Genomic DNA, 21098 nt, shown 5'->3' on the forward strand with positions numbered 1-21098 from the left:
TTACCATTTTAGTTGACAGCTGCAAACAGTAAACAGCAAAAATTAAAAGTTACCTACTTGTCATTTGAAATGTGGAATAGGTATCTCATGTTACAGAACACCCAAAGCGTGGAAGCAAAACGAAAATAACTGATAGGATAAATTTTCATATTATGAATTGTTTTATACAATAATGATAAATAGAAACTAACTTAGTAAGTATGATATAAAATAATACAAAAATAAATACTAAACATGAAAATTAATTCAAAATAAACATCACAGGATTTGAAATAAAACAATAATAAGTATGAAGTACAAGAAGTCCAGCAAATGGGGGCTCTTGTCAGCCCTTCAAGTGTTTTATCCAGGGTATTATGTCCGTATACAATTCTACATTTCCTGATTTCCTATGTACACCTAAGCTCCTCTCATCCCTAGCCAAAAGAAATAAATTGTCAATGTGTATTAGATTCGGTGTGTTTCATTTCCTATGTACACCTAAGCTCCTCTCATCCCTAGCCAAAAGAAATAAATTGTCAATGTGTATTAGATTCGGTGTGTTTCGCCGAAGTATGTCACAGTGTCATGCATTTAGTGGCCATCACAGCATTGCAAATAGGTAACCTTTTCTGTGCCTAAGTATCAAACAGTTACCAAAGAAAATTTAATATGTATTAAAATAATCTTCTGAACGTCTCTATAGACTCATAAAAAGATGGAGGCATACCTATCCAAGAGTGCCGAAGTATGTCACAGTGTCATACATTTAGTGGCCATCACAACATTGCAAATAGGTAGCCTTTTCTGTGCCTAAGTATGAAATATTTACCAAAGAAAATTTAATATGTATTAAAATAATCTTCTGAACGTCTCTATAGACTCATAAAAAGATGGAGGCATACCTATCCAAGAGCACTGCAGTTCGAATCTTAACAGGGACACAAAATAATTGAGTCAGAAGATCATTATTTGCAAAATGAATTTCACGCAAAGTTATTCTTTATTCACTCATCCCTCATAGATAACCTTTTCTGTGCCTAAGTATCAAATATTTACCAAATAAAACTTAATATGTATTAAAATAATCTTCTGAACGTCTTTATAGACTCATAAAAAGATGGAGGCATACCTATCCAAGAGCACTGCAGTTCGAATCTTAACAGGGACACAAAATAATTGAGTCTGAAGATCATTATTTGCAAAATGAATTTCACGTAAAGTTATTCTTTATTCACTCATCCCTCGTTCAAGTAATGCAACGTAAAGCCGGAAAAGTTTCTCTAATGTTTTATTGGACCTATCAGTTATCGAATCTGCATCTTAGAACCAATGATGACCACTACGGAAATTACCTAGTCAAAGAAACATAATCCCTAATCTTATTCTTTAATAAGGCGTCCTTTTTACTTACTATTAGCTATCTACTTTTCAAAGTTGTAGGTAAAGTTCCGTAATTCATGTCGTTGTTCCTCCTCTTTTTGGTGTTGAAAGGAAATTTGCATTCTTATCTTCGTCGGGAGAAGTACACACTAAGCTTTTCTTCTCCTAGGTAGGCATACCCAATAACCATCCTGCACATAAGACAGGCAAATTGTGTTCACTAGGTTACTGTCAAACGACGACGTTTTGGTTTGTGCTCATTCACTGAAGGACCAGCTTAATTTGGCTGGGGGACTTTAAACAGGGAGTATACCAGCCTGAATTTCCCTTGCTAAAGAAATAGCAAAGGTTGAGTGTGAAGGGCATAGGTACATACACTCGTAAAATTTGTAGCCAAAAACAAATGTCAGCCCAAAGCAATCATCCTAGTTGTTAGGGCTGATTGAGAGGTTGACGAAAAACGCCGACCCTGTTTGAATACGGGAAAAGGTGAAGAATAAGAAGAAGAATGTAATTTTTACTATGGGAAACCGAACATAAGAAGGGTAGGTAAGTTCAGATATTGTTACTTCCACACGCAAGTTTGTTACGCGAGACTAGGTTGGTTTTTTCACCCAATTTATGTAACGAGGCAGGTCCTACTCGAAACCAGACAGACAGAGGTCCTAATAGTAATTGTATAACAATGTTGCTGTTGTTGTCGCCGCGGCTTTAGCTATAGCCAAAAGGTGATAACAAAATAGAGAAAATATCTCTTTTATCAGCCATACACCAGGGTGATGGTCTCTAGCCATGTCTAGGACAAAACACCATGTGTCCAGCGTAGGACCTACAAAGATAATAATATATCTTCTATCATGTCCAATGGACCAGTCTAGGTAGGTATACTATGACCCTGTGACATTGATGTGATTATGTGCAATGGGTCGAATCAATTATGGACGATTTTCCATGCGGAAAAAAATGGGATTTCCCGTCAATGTATTTCCGAAAAAAAATAAATAAATAAATAAATAAAAAAAAAATAAAAAAAAAAAACGAAAATGAACTTTTACTAATGGTAATTGTATAACAATGTTGCTGTTGTTGTCGTCGCGGCTTTAGCTATAGCCAAAAGGTGATAACAAAATAGAGAAAATATCTCTTTTATCAGCCATACACCAGGGTGATGGTCTCTAGCAGTCTAGCCATGTCTAGGACAAAACAATGTCCATGTGTCCAGCGTAGGACACTAGGACCTACAAAGAGAATATCTTGTATCATGTCCAATGGACCAGTCTAGGTAGGTATACTATGACCCTGTGACATTGATGTGATTATGTGCAATGGATCGAATCAATAAAATTATGGACGATTTTCCATGCGGAAAAAAATGGGATTTCCCGTCAATGTATTTTCGAAAAAAATAAAACGAAAATTATGTGGCATCACGTAGACATCTCCAATTCTCCAGTAACAACCAGCGAACTGACTACGTATCTGGTAATTGTATAACAATTTTGCTGTTGTTGTCGCCGCGGCTTTAGCTATAGCCAGAAGGTGATAACAAAATAGAGAAAATATCTCTTTTATCAGCCATACACCGGGGTGATGGTCTCTAGCCATGTCTAGGACAAAACAATGACCATGTGTCCAGCGTAGGACCTACAAAGAGAATATCTTGTATCATGTCCAATGGACCAGTCTAGGTAGCTATACTATGACCCTGTGACATTGATGTGATTATGTGCAATGGATCGAATCAATTATGGATGATTTTCCATGCGGAAAAAAATGGGATTTCCCGTCAATTTCGAAAAAAATAAAACGAAAATTATGTGGCATCACGTAGACATCTCCAATTCTCCAGTAACAACCAGCGAACTGACTACGTATCTGATAATTACCTATATAATATGTATATAATTGTAGGTATACGTATAACCATGTACATGTATTGACACCATGGAAATACGTTACAGATAAAGGACCAACCCTCGGGTCGGTTGAAACGTGGTTTGGGATTCTGCACAAGCGCTCATGCATGATTTATTTTTTTTTTAAGAGGTTTGACAGACGGAATTGTAACTGCTAAGTTTTTATCGTCCCAAAATCGAAGAGAGAAGGAAGACAGGATAGGATAAATCCAGCCATTCCGAGAACGAACCTTATCCCATCAGGATAAAATCCGCCCCGGGCGGGAATCGATCCTGCGGCCTAGCGTTTACAAGGCAGACGCGCTACCAACCAAGCTAACTAGGCTGACCTAATATATGAAAAGTGTTGGAAAACAGAAAACTACAAAGTTCACATGAGACTGCAATAATTAATACTCCGATATTTCCAATGATGATATAAAATATGTAATCACATCATCCTCATAAGGATAAACCACTCGCAAACCACCACCAACCTCATTTATTTACCTACTAGCTATTTAATTATTCTGAAAGGTATGCAGTACAAACATTTTGCCTACATAACATTAACACATAACACATGGTGACTAATCGTCTAGCAAGATGCTGACTGGTTTTAGGTCAAGGTCGTCTCCAAGACAAGTTGCCAAGTTAGGCTGAACACATAACACATGGTGACTAATCGTCTAGCAAGATGCTGACTGGTTTTAGGTCAAGGTCGTCTCCAAGACAAGTTGCCAAGTTAGGATGATGACCTACTGAATTAATAACTATCATTTTTGGTTTGATATCTAGGTACGTAAATTTGGTAGAGTACTCAAAAACCCATCTAGATTTACCAAACATCAGTAGTGAAGGCTTTAGCACGGTAAAAATGTAGAGGACAACTGGCCCTTCTTAGCTCTCATCACAATATAGCTCTATCCCTGTGAAATCTGATGCTTCTTGTCTAGAAAAAAATATTATGAACGTACAAAATGATAACATAACTGACAACTTGAAATACTTATGCCTAAGTAAACGAAGGTATGAATTTCCACGTTGTAAGTTTTCCTCTTGAAAGGAAGACAATAATAAAATTACTTAAATATGGAAAAATAGCGTCAGCTTGCTGGTCTTCTTTAATCCTTTGTGTCAGGCTTTTTCCTTACTGACTTTTGAGCCTTATTTTTAAAATAATAGAGAGTAACCTACATACCTTAAAAGAGTTATGAAATAAGTAAACAATTTTTATATTTTTGCAAATAAAGATAATATTTTTCGACCGCTGTCCGTACTGAAACAAAGAGCAACATACGTGGATTGTTAATGATACAGTCAAACTTGGATATAAGAGAAAAATTTCTGGGCCCTTCATTTTAGAGAGAAAAAAAAAAACTGGATCCAAAGCACTAAGTACCCTGGCAGTAAACGAATAACATTAAATAAAAATAAATGAGAGCACCTTTTGCTATGTTTGAATAAAAAAAAAAGGTACCTATACCTTATCCATTTGAATATGGCAGCAAGGAGTCATCTAAAAAGTAGGCTACGTTGCCAAACGTGTCAAAGGTTCAACGCGTGGATTGTTAATGATACAGTCGAACCTGGATATAAGAGAAAAATTTCTGGGCCCTTCATTTTAGAGAGAAAAAAAAAACGGGATCCAAAGCACTAAGTACCCTGGCAGTAAACGAATAACATATCTAGGTACCTAATTCAACAAAAAATATTCCAGTTCATACTTGTTTTTGTCTCCATAAAACTGTTACCTGTTTGCTTGCATTTACTTTTACTACTCGGAGTTACTTTTACTCTTACGCCGACTATAAATGGTCATTTTATTAATTTCAAGTCTAATTGTGGACCATTGTTTATTATGTCAAGCTGTGCCAGTGTATGTGACCTCAATTGTTACTTCCACACGCAAGTTTGTTACGCGAGACTAGGTTGGTTTTTTCACCCAATTTATGTAACGAGGCAGGTCCTACTCGAAACCTCAACCGATCGCATTCATCAATCATTAAATCATTCTCTAGAATTATACGAGGTATAGGTATCTGGGTATCTCCATATAGATATACCTTCTGGACATTGAGATAACATTATCTGTAATTCTGTACGTTCTTATCTTCTGTAGGTATATCCATATCCACTTATAAAACCTCTCGGTAACTGTCTGCGTCTATGCCTCTAGAAAAAGATATTTTATTTATTTTTCCTTTTATTAATATTCGAATGGTGCTTGTTGCAGTTGTTGCTGCCAAATTGACAGTAGTAGGTAGGCATGCCCAGTAGTACAAAGTTCCACCGTGTGATGTTGCCATGCTTGGCATTTTAATTAGATTGCCAAATTGAACTATGAAGACACACTTTTCCTATACGTTCATACTAATTTGCTAAAAATTTCTAGGTACTTGGGTGGTACCTACTTTGAAAGAATTTAGATTTTCTTAATAATCTTAATTTTATATTTAGACCACTAAAAGAAAATACGATCCTTTACAGAAAGGTGAAAAAGTTATTTAGATTTCTACTCATAATCTAAATTTAAAATAGTAAGCCAAAGACCAAAATCAGAAATCAGAACTATTCTAGATTCATGTTGGTTTTTGTCTTACCTACTTTTGTTACAACCTACTTTCTTGCTTTCTTCGGAGATTAATTAAAATTATATTAGGGCAGGTCAGGTATTTTTTTTAGAACCTAGGTTTATCAATTTATTTTGATTCAAAGTAAGTAAATAATTTACTAGTAAGTAAATAATTTATTTTATTCCATTATTTCACTATCGCTCATAAGGAAATTTGCCTAGGTACTTAATTTAACAAGACCTAAGTACTACATCATGTTGTAAATTTAGATCAATTATTATTGTTGTTGTTAATTTCAAAGAACGTAATAGGTAGGTAGGTAAGTACGTAATTTTTTTCTCAATGACAAATATGTAAGTATTAAAATTAAAAATACTTAAATACTTAATTGGGGTAGTTTATTTTAGTTTTTATTATAAATTATTGTAAATAAAAATAGGATAAAAATAAGAAAATAATTTTGTACTTATTCATTTTAAAACAATTAAGCTAAATATAGGTAACTTGAAAAGCTTACGGCTAAAACACAGCACCACTGTCGAGAACGGAATGCGAATGCACAGAATGACTCTGAAAAAACTAATAACAGAAACAACGTTCACACGGATACAGGCGCTATGACACAACTCACTGACTCTCGGTACTCCGATACTAGTAAATAGGTACCACTCACATTTTAACAAGAGAAAACAAGATAGAACCGGGGGAATCAAGAAAAAAAGGGAATAACAAAATAGAACCGAGAATAAAAGGGAATAACAAAATAGAACTGAGAAAAGAACAGAAATAACAAAATAGAACCAAGAATAGAAGAAAAACAACAAAAAGGAACTGAGAATATTCGAAAACCGGAGAATCCAAAGTTTTTCAAAGAGTTCGACAGGTGCTTTTCAAGATTTCGGCAAATGGAAGGGAAATTAATGCGAAATTTGTCAAGTATAAAATTCAAGAGGCAACTGATGTAACGCAACTGACGATCAGTTGCGGCGAGTTGTGATTGTTGAGGCGAAAATAAAATAGAAAGTAATAAAATAAGAAATAAAGAAATTATACAAGAAATTCCGAATGTTGTTTTCATAGAGCATGGTGAGGCAACTGAACGGATCGTAAATTTAAATCTAGTACATGACATAAAACGAACAGATGATAGAAATTCGAACATTTAACACGTTCAGTGCTTGGGCCAGGAGATCAGCTGAGTTAAGCCCACAAGATACAAAAAAGACAGACCTGACGAAACACAACTACGTTCAGTTGAAAGGTTAAAATAGACCTTCCACTTCAATTAATGGAACTTGCTGACAGTGTAAGTATAAATCAAATAGGCAAAACACTTCGTCCAGTCAATAACACACTTGTAAGTATAACAGACCATTCATACACACATTAATCAGACTATTCATACATCACAGACGCAGATGATATGGTACAACAAACAACTTACTACAAGAGTACAAACAACAAAACTATGTAAGCATACTTCGAGAGTACTTAGTGCAGTCAGTGTATTATGACAACTCGGTGAAAAGGTAGACCACTCACATTTTAACAAGAGAAAACAAGAGAGAACCGGGGGAATCAAGAAGCTAACAAAATAGGATCGAGAATAGAAGGGAAATAACAAAATAGAACCGAAAATAGAAGAGAATAACAAAATAGAACCGAAGTAAGAAGAGAATAACAAAAGCAAAATAGAACCGAGAAAAGAAGACAATAACAAAATAGATCTGAGAATAGAAGAAAAAACAAAATCGGAACCGAGAGTAGAAGGGAAATAACAAAGTAGAACCGAGAATAAAAGGGAATAACAAAATAGAACTGAGAAAAGAAGAGAAATAACAAAATAGAACCGAGAATAGAAGACTATAACAAAATAGAACCGAAAATAGAAGAAAAATAACGAAAGGGAACTGAGAATATTCGAAAACCGGAGAATCCAAAGCTTTCCAAAGAGTTCGACAGGTGCTTTTCAAGATTTCGGCAAATGGAAGGGAAATTAATGCGAAATTTGTCAAGTATAAAATTCAAGAGGCAACTGATGTAACGCAACTGACGATCAGTTGCGGCGAGTTGTGATTGTTGAGGCGATAAATACCACTCACATTTTAACAAGAGAAAACAAGATAGAACCGGGGGAATCAAGAAAAAAAGGGAATAACAAAATAGAACTGAGAAAAGAAGAGAAATAACAAAATAGAACCAAGAATAGAAGAAAAATAACAAAAAGGAACTGAGAATATTCGAAAACCGGAGAATCCAAAGTTTTCCAAAGAGTTCGACAGGTGCTTTTCAAGATTTCGGCAAATGGGAGGGAAATTATTGCGAAATTTGTCAAGTATAAAATTCAAGAGGCAACTGATGTAACGCAACTGACGATCAGTTGCGGCGAGTTGTGATTGTTGAGGCGACAGAGATCTTCCTGGACATTATTTCCTTTTTCAAAGGAACAGAAAAGTGAGGACATAAATCAGAGGTGTTATAAAGGAGGTTTGTAAAGTGCTGCTTATTGTCCTTTAATCTTTTTTGAAACCTGTTTTGCAAGGGTTTCATCAGAAGATATTGGGAAATGAATGACGAACAAGATGATATGTATAATTTGGAGAGGGACTCTTCTACCTACCCATTAGCTTATCATCAGAGGCCATAAGCCCACAAGATACAAAAAAGACAGACCTGACGAAACAAAACTACGTTCAGTTGAAAGGTTAAAATAGACCTTCCACTTCAATTAATGGAACTTGCTGACAGTGTAAGTATGAATCAAATAGGCAAAACACTTCGTCCAGTCAATAACACGCTTGTAAGTATAACAGACCATTCATATACATACACGTTAGTCAGACTATTCATACATCACAGACGCAGATGAGATGGTACAACAAAAAACTTACTAAAAGAGTACAAACAACAAAACTATGTAAGCATACTTCGAGAGTACTTAGTGCAGTCAGTGTATTATGACAACTCGGTGAAAAGGTAGACTCGGGGGAAGCAACAGTACTTGCGTTCACGGAGCGAACAGCTTTTCTATCGATTTAACACACTGAACAGAATATTTTTGAAGGCAGAAATGTGTGTGAGGGGGCGAAAGGAGGACGAAGAAGAGAAGGAAAAGAAGGAGAAAAGAGAGGAAGAGGCGGTGGAGGGAGGAAGAAGAGAAAGAAGGAGCGGTGGAGGGAGAGAGAGAGAGAGACGGGTTTCAAGTGGGAGTTTTTTGGGAGAGAAAGAAGGTCGAAAAAGGCGATTGGTGGCGGGAAAGAGGGTACGGGTGTGGGTGTTTGAGATTTTCCCTTGAAATGTTTTCATATACAGTGGAATGATTTCGGACACACCCACCCAGTTTTTACAATTTAGTTGCGAGAGATTTCTTGACGTTCTCGTGCACTCGTATGTTTAGATTTTTTGTTGAACATGGAATTGACAGTTTTTCCCTCTCTTTCTCCCTCCTTCCCTCTCTTGCTCTTTCGAGATGATGATACAGAGAAACTTTTTGCACAGAGACAGTGGCAAAATTTTTGCCAATGGGCATCAAAACAAGGAATTTAATAAGCCCAAGTGAAGACCTTATGCTCGGGATAATATCTATGCTCGTGATAGGTGCACTTTGGAAATTTGCTCATTTTGCCCACAAATATTAGGTAGGTAGGTAGGTACCTAATTTCTGAAGAATGTAGAAAAAACACCAATGTTACAACTAGGGGAACTCTTCTAGTATCTACATATTTATATTGTAGTCTATTAGACTAGGTACGTATTTTATGTATATTTTAGTCACTGAGACAGTTTTTTCACAATCATTAATTGTGTGCACTATACTTCCGTCAGTAATCTCACGCCCTTAGTAGTAAGATTACCCTACAATGATCAACCTCAAATTGGGTTTGTATGAATGACTGTACAATTGTACATAGGAAATCTATGCATGTAGTTATATATTCCCTATCACTATGAGTGGGGCTGGTATCCAGGGGAACGTCAAGAGTTAGGTACGATGGACGCCCAACGTACTTATGTACCTATCTACAATCTACATACTTATGTATGTACTTATCTATACCTTCTTGTGTATGTATTTATCTCCATACATAACTCATTTCTCGTGTAAATACAATACGTATGCTCGCTACCTATATGAAGGTAGATGGGACTAGGTACATCTATGTAAGGTACTACCAGTATAGTAGGTACCTACCTACAATATAATAATATCTCCAGCAAATATTTGACAAGGTTATACGGAAACACAACCTGTGTAGGTAGGTACCAACCTAGCTTGCCACGAGTAGGCAGTAAAGTACACATTTATCTCCATTCATAACTCATTTCTCGTGTAAATACAGTACGTATGCTCGCTACCTATATGAAGGTAGATAGGACTATTAGGTACCTACATCTATGAAGGTACTACCAGTATAGTAGGTACCTACCTACAATATAATAATATCTCGAGCAAATATTTGACAAGGTTATACGGAAACACAACCTGTGTAGGTAGGTACCAACCTAGCTTGCCACGAGGAGGCAGTAAAGTACACAAAAAATGTGTGTACCTACCTACCTACATACTACCTATAAGGTAGATTTTTTGTGTATTATCGGCAGGTACATGTGAACTTGACAAATTAGTAGGTACCAGTATTAGACAAGTTAGGTATTCCATAATTCCATTTACCTATCTACTGTATAGGTATGTACTTTAGTTGAAGCTATTAGAGTACCAAATATACGTTAGGTACCTAATGTAGGTATGTATATCGAGATATTTTACAGGTATCATAATAGGTAAGGTAGATATTTTATAGGTACATTATAATATTGGTATAGGCAAATTAGGTACACATTCATATGAGTGACTATCACAGAATAGATACAAACTAGAAACAGCAAAATACCACACCGTTCATGATTTACCTATCCTACGCTAGAGGTGGTATTTGCCACAGATCTTAGCAATAGAAGAGGCACATTTAGGTGGAACAAATCCTAAACGGTGATGCAGTGTACCTACCTACCTACATACTACCTATAAGGTAGATTTTTTGTGTACTATCGGTACATGTGAACTTGACAAATTAGTACGTATTAGTAGACAAGTTAGGTAGTCCATAATTCCATTTACCTTTACCTATCTACTGTATAGGTATATACCTTAGTTGAAGCTATTAGAGTACCAAATATACGTTAGGTACCTATGTAGGTATCTATATCGAGATATTTTACAGGTACGGTAGATATTTTACATAGGTACGGTAGATATTTTACAGGTACATTATAATATTGGTATAGGAAATTGGTACACATTTATATGAGTGACTATCTCACAGGTACAAACTAGAAACAGCAAAATATCACACCGTTCGTGATTTACCTATCCTACGCTAGAGGTGGTATTTGCCACAGATCTTAGCAATAGAAGAGGCACATTTAGGTGAAACAAATCCTAAACGGTGATGCAAAAATATGAAAATAGGTGTAAATTGTTGATTTGTGCCGTTGTTTGTGGTCGCAGAAATTGCAAGGGCGGGCCGGCGGGCGTCATATGCCAGATTAGGCGACGGTGAGCCCCGGTGAGGTCAGAAATTTTCGGCGAAAAGTAGGCTATGTTGTATACGATACGAAATGTGAAATGTTCATTCGCGATTCTTAAATTCAAAGAATCGCGATTCTTGAAGAGTCGAGGAAAGCGTGTGGTGGGGGGAAAAAGAATCGGCTATGCTGCAATAGTAAGAGTATGTATACGATGCGAAATGAATATGAATGTATTATGCTGAATACCTAGTTTCATTTTCGCTACTATTTTTCATACGTGTGAAAGAAGGTGACTTTTCAGCGAGCAGAGGGACTTTTCAGTCCTATGCGAGCAGGGACTTTTCAGTCCTATGCGAGCAGTATAATGTAAGTACGAGTATGTATACGATACGAAATACGAAATGAATATGAATGTATTATGCTGAATAGTTTCATTTTCGCCACTATTTTTCATATGTGTGAAAGAAAGTGGGTGTTTCATCAGGTTTCACTGGTACCCTTATGTATTATGCCCACTATTTTTCATATGTGTGAAAGAAGATGGGTGTTTCATCAGGTTTCACTGGTACCCTTCCCTTGGCAATGAAACACCAAGTGACCCTTGCTGGAAAACAATGGGGTTGCACTTCACATTTACTTACAAGCTACAAAGTGAATTAACTCTCAAATTGGTGAGGTGGAATCCGAATATTATTATTATTATTATTTATTTTAATTGCCCTTGTCGATTGATTGATAGATTGGGTAGGTACACTAATGATATAATTGCGATTTGAAATCCAACAAACATAATATCCTATTGACCGGAAAAGGAAAGCAATTCGATTTGTTTGAAATTGCTGATCTAATCTTTCCATAGTGTGTCCAGATCAATGTGACAGCAAAATAAAAATAGGCATTGTTGCCAAACATATCACATGTGCAATGGTAGAGAATCTCTAAAAGGGGAAGCTATATTGCACAGTGCTTCCTCCGACAGTGAAACAAAGTCAGGCTGGGCGATATCCACCTTGCCTGCTCTGGAATCAAACCTCTGAACTTAGAGCTACCTCTGCATTTTAAAAGAGAGAGTTTATCAAAAATAGACCTTTATCTGAATTGCAACAATGTAGGGATTTCCTCTGCAAATTTTGGGTTGATGACTCATTGCTTTCACATTGATCTGGATGAACTATAATCCTATTTATACCTATGTATCTCTGTGTATCTACCTATATCCTGCACGGAGGTGGGTACTGTTTCAACAGATAAATAGAAAGAAAAAGAAGAAAGGAAGAAGGATGGGGAAGAGAGAAAGAGTGACGAAGATACAGAGGAGGAAAGAATAGAAAGAGAAAAAGAGGGGAGAGAAAGGGAAACATACAAGATACGACAATAATAAACCTTGACTTCCAAAGGGCGGGATAATGAGTCATTCTTATCAAATTGAAATACCCGTACCTATAGGAAGTGTCTACTCGTATTTAAACAAGGTATGTTCTATTGATCTATTCTATTCTTTGATCTGGATGGGGGACTTTAAGGGAGGATTCGTAGAAGCTTAACCCATCCTCTCGGCCTGTTTGCTCCTTCTAGGTGTAGGGGCCTCGGAGTGGGCTTTTTGTGTTAAAAAAAAAAAAAAACATGAAAATTAATTCAAAATAAACATCACAGGATTTGAAATAAAACAATAATAAGTATGAAGTACAAGAAGTCCAGTAAATGGGGGCTCTTGTCAGCCCTTCAAGTGTTTTATCCAGGGTATTATCATGTCCGTATACAATTCTACATTTCCTATATACACCTAAGCTCCTCTCATCCCTAGCCAAAAGAATTAAATTGTCAATGTGTATTAGATTCGGTGTGTTTTGCCGAAGCATGTCATAGTGTCATACATTTAGTGGCCATCACAGCATTGCAAATAGGTAACCTTTTCTGTGCCTAAGTATGAAATATTTACCAAAGAAAATTTAATATGTATTAAAATAATCTTCTGAACGTCTCTATAGACTCATAATGACATACATACACTCGTAAAATTTGTAGCCAAAACCAAATGTCAGCCCAAAGCAATCATCCTAGTAACAGTTAGGGCTGATTGAGAGGCTGACGAAAAACGCCGACCCTGTTTGAACACGGGAAAAGGCGAAGAAAAAGAGTGAGAAGAATGTAATTTTTACTATGGGAAATCGAACATAAGAAGGTTAGGTAAGTTAAGATATAAAAACTTGCTCGGGATTGGTCAATATAACAGCAAGAGAGAGAACTTGTTTTCAAGCTATCCAGAGATCTTTTTAACAGGGACACAAAATAATTGAGTCAGAAGATCATTATTTGCAAAATGAATTTCACGCAAAGTTATTCTTTATTCACTCATCCCTCGTTCAAGTAATCCAACGTAAAGCCGGAAAAGCTTCTCTAATGTTTTATTGGACCCATCAGTTATCGAATCTGCATCTTAGAACCAATGATGACCACTACAGAAATTACCTAGTCAAAGAAACATAAACCCTAATCTTATTCTTTAATAAGGCGTCCTTTCTACTTACTATTAGCTATCTACTTTTCAAAGTTGTAGGTAAAGTTCCGTAATTCATGTCATAATTAATCTACGTAAAAAATCACATTGTTCAAAATAAAAACAACAAACCATTCAGCACCACAGTTCAATAAGGAGAGTAGAGTGGGTGGGGAATTTCTAAAATAGCAACCTCATATCTTTGTGTTATGCTATGCCGTAACATCTGAGGTATAAGTTGTGGAAAGTGTTGTGAAATTTGGAAGAAAATCCAATCTTTTATCTGCCTAATGCATTTATTGACGTGTTTTTCGAATGTTATTTACCTTGAACATAACTTCATGAAGAAAGTTGTGGAAGGTATTGTTAAACTTGGAAGAAAATCCAATCTTTTATCTGCCTAATGCATTTATTGACGTGTTTTTCGAATGTTATTTACCTTGAACATAACTTCATGAAGGTCTTATTCTTTAATAAGGCGTCCTTTTTACTTACTATTAGCTATCTACTTTTCAAAGTTGTAGGTAAAGTTCCGTAATTCATGTCGTTACTATATCCGTCAGAACCCGTTACAAATATGATGGAGGCAAACAGGATAATTGAGATGCTTACAGATTATTCTCATCTTCAAAGTACAAGTACCTCTCTCTGTAAGTACAGTAGTATTAGGTACAACCTAAGTACAGTAGATACATATTATTTTTACAACCTACTGTATTACAACAACCAGTGGTACAACCTACACTACCTACAGCCATGTGAACAAGCAGTACTTTAACATAATAGTTTATAAACTCAACATGTTTCATCTTCCTACTGTAAAATGAGTAGCACGCTGGTCTACAGCCATGGGCGGATACACCAGGGCCCAGGCCCTTCCAGATTTTTTAAGAGGGGGCAAGATATTTTGCCGAGCCTGGGGGAAGGCACAGCTTTCCGTGTCACAACTTTTTTTTAGGTGCTCTTCAAAAAAGCCGGAACCTACGCAAATGCGGATTTTTTAGTGAACACATACCAGAACTTACCTACGTCTATTTATGATGTAGACACACATTATAGGTAGATACATATTGTGCATACGATTACTTCGTTGGGATACAAGATACAAATTATAGCCGTATAGGTAACCATTAGGTATTCAGATAATCTCTTCGTGGTTCTCATGATACCAAGAGGATAGGACGAAATAGACCGTGGCAGACTCTACGGTCAATGCCTTAGTCTCCATGTCAAAATGGTGCCGGTTCGATTCCCTGAATTTCGGATGAAATACTTAAGTAATAGTACCTACCCAGTTTTAAAGATAGGTGAAACATTTTTTCTCATGTAAAAAGGGCCAATGTTTCTACTTCTAATCAAGTTGCTGATCAATGCATAATGACCTATTAAAAAAAAGAAAGAAAGAAAAAAAAAAAAAACATCAAAGGCCATTTTCTAGTCTCATTACTAGTTTAAGTCCCTAGCTCCCTAGTTCCTAGACTAGGCTGATTAGAATCTCTTTGTTAAAAAAAAGTCTCGGTCGACAAACGTGAGTTATCTGATTTTATAACTAGAGCTAGAAACTCATTAGCTCATTACCCACTTGTTATCGTTCCTTATAATGGGAACCTTACTCGTATTTCGTACAAGGTACTTATGGTACCTATCTATTAGCTACCTACAGGTCCTACAGTGAGCAGTTATGCACGTACGTAAAGGACATGTACCTACTATAAATTTACTTGTTAAAGTCGGGTCGATATGTGTCTATGATACACAATAGGTCAGTAATGGCATATGACACTGTTCAATGTTATGTTAAAATGACACATCCACCAAAAATAATGTCTTTTCTCTTTTTCCAAAGGAGGAATGTAGGTGGATAGGTTGGTGGAATATGGTTGTTTTGGCACATCTAACAAAAATAGCAAGTCTCTCTCTCCCTCTCCAGTTAGGTATGTCTCGTACCACACAGAGCCGGTGGAATATGGTAGTTCAGTAGTTCTGGCGCATCCACCAAAAATAACAAGTCTCTCTCTCTCTCTCTCTCTCTCTCTCTCTCCAAGTAGGCACATACCAGTACCTACTACACTACAGTACACAGAGCTGGTAGAAAGTGGTATTTTTGGCACATCCAGAAAAAAAAACAACAAGTTCTCTCTCTCTCTCTTATCTTTTCCTCTATCGATACTCTTATCTGAACCTAAAGAAAGTAAGATGAATCTAAAAAGTAAGTAGGTGCCTATCATCCAAAAGTATCATCTTCCAAGATTAATAACTAATGCGAGTTCTCAGCTTTCCTGATGTATATCCGACACCTGTGTTATCCGGCCAGCTAATTAAATGGCGGCACTAATTGGAAAACTGCGGCGACCTTGACTTGACTGCAGATATAAATCAGGAGCATGAGTCATTGTTATTTGCTAGACGTAAATAATGAAAGACGAATGACAGCATGACAGCTGCATAAATGCATAATAAACGCTGACAAAATCAATAGACATCTCATTAAAATTTGGACAGACTTTAACGACGTAAAATGTCAATCTGATATGATAACGTCGATTTTGTCGATAGCGGCGAAAAAGATTGTAATGATGAAGTCAAGATTTTGATCTGTTCTATTCAGTTCTAACTTCATATTGTGTAGAACTGTGGTTACTGTGGACATTAAAATCAATATCTCCAATGTTTTTCTTCTATGGTAAATGGTAGCTGTTTTAACTACATACTGTTTGTTGCCTACAAACACTTTTTATGGATCAATTTTAAAGACTTGCTTTCTTCTTTTGAATAAACATTGAGTTAAGTCCAAGACGGTCTGGGGCCACTCATGTCCCAGACTGTCTGACAGAACCAGGTGGCGGAAAAAGCTACTCACGCTCAGATCGTCTGACAGACCCAGGTCTGAGCGTGAGTGGCTTGCACAAGATTATAATATCGACAAGATAAATAGCTAAGGAATCGTATAAGGTTGACCTATCCTTTTGGACAGTTGCCCCTACATCTAAGCTTCAGAGTGGGCTTTTTGTGTATGGAGTTAAGCCTGGAATCTGGATAGTAAATTCAGTAATTTATGATTAGAAAAAGGTTGACCCATCCTTTGGGACAGTTGCCCCTACACCTAAGCCTCAGAGTGGACTTTTGTGTATGGAGTTAATCCTTGAATCCGGATAGCAAATAAAATTATGATTAGAAATGTTTACCTATCTCTCTTGTAGGTACTCGTAGCGTGAGGGATGTAATGTCGATCTTCCAAATACTTGTGCTGAGCGGTCCACTTTTCCGGAGTAGTCTCTTGGGCTGAATAAGTTTGGTGTATCTGTTGAGACACCACTGCACCGCTGTGGTCTATTTGGTCCTTGGGAACTTTAAATACTTGTGCTGAGCAGTCCACTTTTCGGGAGTAGTCTCTTGGGCTGAATAAGTTTGGTGTATCTGTTGAGACACCACTGCACCGCTGTGGTCTATTTGGTCCTTGGGAACTTTAATTTGAACCATAGGAGGGTTTAAGGAAGGGATATAATAATATGTACATAGGTACATATATGGTAAAGGAGAAGGACATGGGATAGGGAGTAGAAAGCACAATTACCTATCCATAATATAAAGTTCCACCGTGTGATGTTGCCATGCTTGGCATTTTAATATTTTTAATTAGATTGCCAAATTGAACTATGAAGGAGACACACTTTTCCTATACGTTCATACTAATTTGCTAATAATTTCTAGGTACTTGGGTGGTACCTACTTTGAAAGAATTTAGATTTTCTTAATAATCTTAATTTTAGACCACTAAAAGAAAATACGATCCTTTACAGAAAGGTGAAAAAATTATTTAGATTTCTACTCATAATCTAAATTTAAAATAGTAAGCCAAAGACCAAAATCAGAAATCAGAACTATTCTAGATTCATGTTGGTTTTTGTCTTACCTACTTTTGTTACAACCTACTTTCTTGCTTTCTTCGGAGATTAATTAAAATTATATTAGGGCAGGTCAGGTATTTTTTTAGAACCTAGGTTTATCAATTTATTTTGATTCGAAGTAAGTAAATAATCTACTAGTAAGTAAATAATTTATTTTATTCCATTATTTCACTATTGCTCATAAGGAAATTTGCTTAGGTACTTAATTTAACAAGACCTAAGTACTACATCATGTTGTTAATTTTTATTATTACTATTATTGTTGTTTATTTCAAAGAACGTAATAGGTAGGTTAGGTAAGTATACGTAATTTTTTTCTCAATGACAAATATGTACATAAGTATTAAAATTAAAAATACTTAAATACTTAATTGGGGTAGTTTATTTTAGTTTTTATTATAAATTATTGTAAATAAAAATAGGATAAAAATAAGAAAATAATTTTGTACTTATTCATTTTAAAACAATTAAGCTAAATATAGGTAACTTGAAAAGCTTACGGCTAAAACACAGCACCACTGTCGAGAACGGAATGCGAATGCACAGAATGACTCTGAAAAACTAATAACAGAAACAACGTTCACACGGATACAGGCGCTATGACACAACTCACTGACTCTCGGTACTCTGATACTAGTAAATACCACTCACATTTTAACAAGAGAAAACAAGAGAGAACCGGGGGAATCAAGAAGCTAACAAAATAGGATCGAGAATAGAAGGGAAATAACAAAATAGAACCGAAAATAGAAGAGAATAACAAAATAGAACCGAAGTAAGAAGAGAATAACAAAAGCAAAATAGAACCGAGAAAAGAAGACAATAACAAAATAGATCTGAGAATAGAAGAAAAAACAAAATCGGAACCGAGAGTAGAAGGGAAATAACAAAGTAGAACCGAGAATAAAAGGGAATAACAAAATAGAACTGAGAAAAGAAGAGAAATAACAAAATAGAACCGAGAATAGAAGACTATAACAAAATAGAACCGAAAATAGAAGAAAAATAACGAAAGGGAACTGAGAATATTCGAAAACCGGAGAATCCAAAGCTTTCCAAAGAGTTCGACAGGTGCTTTTCAAGATTTCGGCAAATGGAAGGGAAATTAATGCGAAATTTGTCAAGTATAAAATTCAAGAGGCAACTGATGTAACGCAACTGACGATCAGTTGCGGCGAGTTGTGATTGTTGAGGCGAAAATAAAATAGAAAGTAATAAAATAAGAAATAAAGAAATTATACAAGAAATTAAAAAAATGGAAAAAAAAAAAAAAAATCCGAATGTTGTTTTCATAGAGCATGGTAAGGCAACTGAAGACTGAACGGATCGTAAATTTAAATCTAGTACATGACATAAAACGAACAGATGATAGAAATTCGAATATTTAACACGTTCACTGCTTGGGCCAGGAGATCAGCTGAGTTTGATGGCTAAATAAAAATCGCCTTCCGGTATAACGAAACAAATAATAAAAGATTAGGCTAAGAGCCCATTTTGACGTCACACGGCCCAAAGCCATGTGTGAGTACGGGGAAAATGTCATTTATGACGTCACTTTTCTCCACCTATAGCTTAAAACGTATAAGAGAAGTAAGTACCTATTCACACGAGTACGGTACAACATACAAACGTTAGTTTAGCATAAAAATCATACAAAAAGAAATACACCATGCTGGCAGTGAAAATGTTGAAAAAAGTGAGCAAAAATTCCCAAGTACGAAATTGGTTATTTTTGAACGAATGATTCGTCATTCGGACGAGGTGTGGAGCGGACACAACAGAGACGGAATTTCTAGCACATTCAATCATTTCAGCAATGTTTTGATTTGAGAAAAATCGAGAGGAAGAAAATGAGGTAGAGGAAAAACGAGAGGAGTTTTTACAAGCTGTTTTCCCCTGTCAAATTCAGCAGGGTAAAATATCTCCGAGGGTAAGTCTATTTTTGTTGATCCGGTCGCAAAGTCACAATCAAAATAAAGGGTCTATTCTACTCTCAATCAACATAAAGGGACTATTCTATTCCGAAAAGTTATATTCAGTTAGTAGATAAAATAAAAGTATAGGTATTCCAAATCCAAAGAATTTTGCAGATCAGAGGAAACAGATGAAATTTGGCACACCTGAGACGGTTTCACATCAGAAGCAATTTGACACTGCAGACGTCAATTTGAAACCGCCCTCGCACCTGCCAGTGACATCACCGGTTATAAAATAACCAATAAAGACGGAACAACCAATCGAGAATCAGCATAATCAAGGTGTCCTTGAGTGATTTAAACTTGAACCCTGACCGAAACCGCCCTTGCACCTGCCAGTGACATCACCAATTATAAAATAACCAATAAAGACGGAACAACCAATCGAGAATCAGCATAATCAAGGTGTCCTTGAGTGATTTAAACTTGAACCCTGACCCACCACAGTCAAATGATATCTACGGGAATTCTTATCATAGTCATTTATCACTATCCCATTTATCGCTATGCCATTCATTTATCTATTTATCACTATTTGCTATTCAACTACGGGAATTCTTATCATAGTCATTTATCACTATCCCATTTATCGCTATGCCATTCATTTATCTATTTATCACTATTTGCTATTCAATCCATTCGTACGGACATCAGCTTCCCATCTGGGAATGAATGGAATGGAATCTTCTCAATCTTTCTGATCCTATTCTTCTATTTGTCTTTTCTGTGACTGCTGGTGTAGAATTGTAGATAGAAATTCACAGTCTCACTCAGGTTCCGAGCATGATAAGCAAGGTTAATTAATGTTCTCGTTAATTGTTCACAGGATACGTTGACATTTCAAACGTGTTGTAAACTACCTGTTTTCCATCAGAACATGGTTCTTACGTTCTTTTAGAAAAGTGTACCATCAATAATCATTTTGTTACTGACCTACCATATGTACGAGTCTCGCAATAAAACAGCATGGACAAGCATTGTGTGGAGAGGGCGCGGTTGTCGGATAGACATTCCCTGCCACCCAACCTTTGACCTTCGACGTCAATCAATCTCTGATCCATATTTGACGGTTGAGTGCAGCATTGAAACGCTGTGGCCTGTGGCTTTAACACTCGCTCTTATGTTTTGTTTATTACAACTCCCACTCACAGACGTAAGTGAAAATTTTGGCATGATTTTCTTTTAACCCAATTAAACGTGGTGCTTCTCGCTCACAAATAGATTTATTTATTTTTATTTGGAATTTTAATTGTGTTGAGCATAAATGCTTGTCACAAATGTCGTTCCCTGCTTAATGCACTACGCTAAATTTTATGACTTGACTAGGACTCGAACCACCAACCTCCAGATCCGAA

At 36.2% G+C, this 21098-nt stretch overlaps 3 long non-coding RNA genes across 6 annotated transcripts; all 3 read right to left on the bottom strand.

Annotated features, from left to right (window-relative positions):
* Positions 1–70: 70 nt before the first annotated feature.
* On the bottom strand, positions 71–1438 carry LOC113469025. 2 transcript variants are annotated; one of them, XR_003392570.1, is made up of 3 exons: positions 1112–1438; positions 481–709; positions 71–399 (listed from the first exon to the last, which is right to left on the bottom strand). It is a non-coding gene; the product is annotated as an uncharacterized LOC113469025 (long non-coding RNA). The 2 variants fall into 2 exon arrangements; XR_003392569.1 differs by lacking the exons at positions 71–399; positions 1112–1438 and adding an exon at positions 885–999 and having other exon boundaries at positions 494–709.
* Positions 1439–5557: 4119 nt separating this feature from the next.
* On the bottom strand, positions 5558–6538 carry LOC113469024. Its single transcript, XR_003392568.1, has 2 exons — positions 6351–6538; positions 5558–5739 (listed from the first exon to the last, which is right to left on the bottom strand). It is a non-coding gene; the product is annotated as an uncharacterized LOC113469024 (long non-coding RNA).
* Positions 6539–17500: 10962 nt separating this feature from the next.
* On the bottom strand, positions 17501–18467 carry LOC113469026. 3 transcript variants are annotated; one of them, XR_003392572.1, is made up of 2 exons: positions 18268–18467; positions 17501–17633 (listed from the first exon to the last, which is right to left on the bottom strand). It is a non-coding gene; the product is annotated as an uncharacterized LOC113469026 (long non-coding RNA). The 3 variants fall into 3 exon arrangements; XR_003392571.1 differs by having other exon boundaries at positions 17501–17651; XR_003392573.1 differs by having other exon boundaries at positions 17501–17651; positions 18217–18467.
* Between the last annotated feature and the right edge of the window lie 2631 nt (positions 18468–21098).

Source organism: Diaphorina citri, unplaced genomic scaffold (genome assembly GCF_000475195.1).
Source record: "Diaphorina citri unplaced genomic scaffold, Diaci psyllid genome assembly version 1.1 scaffold928, whole genome shotgun sequence".
Lineage (NCBI taxonomy): Eukaryota > Metazoa > Arthropoda > Insecta > Hemiptera > Psyllidae > Diaphorina > Diaphorina citri.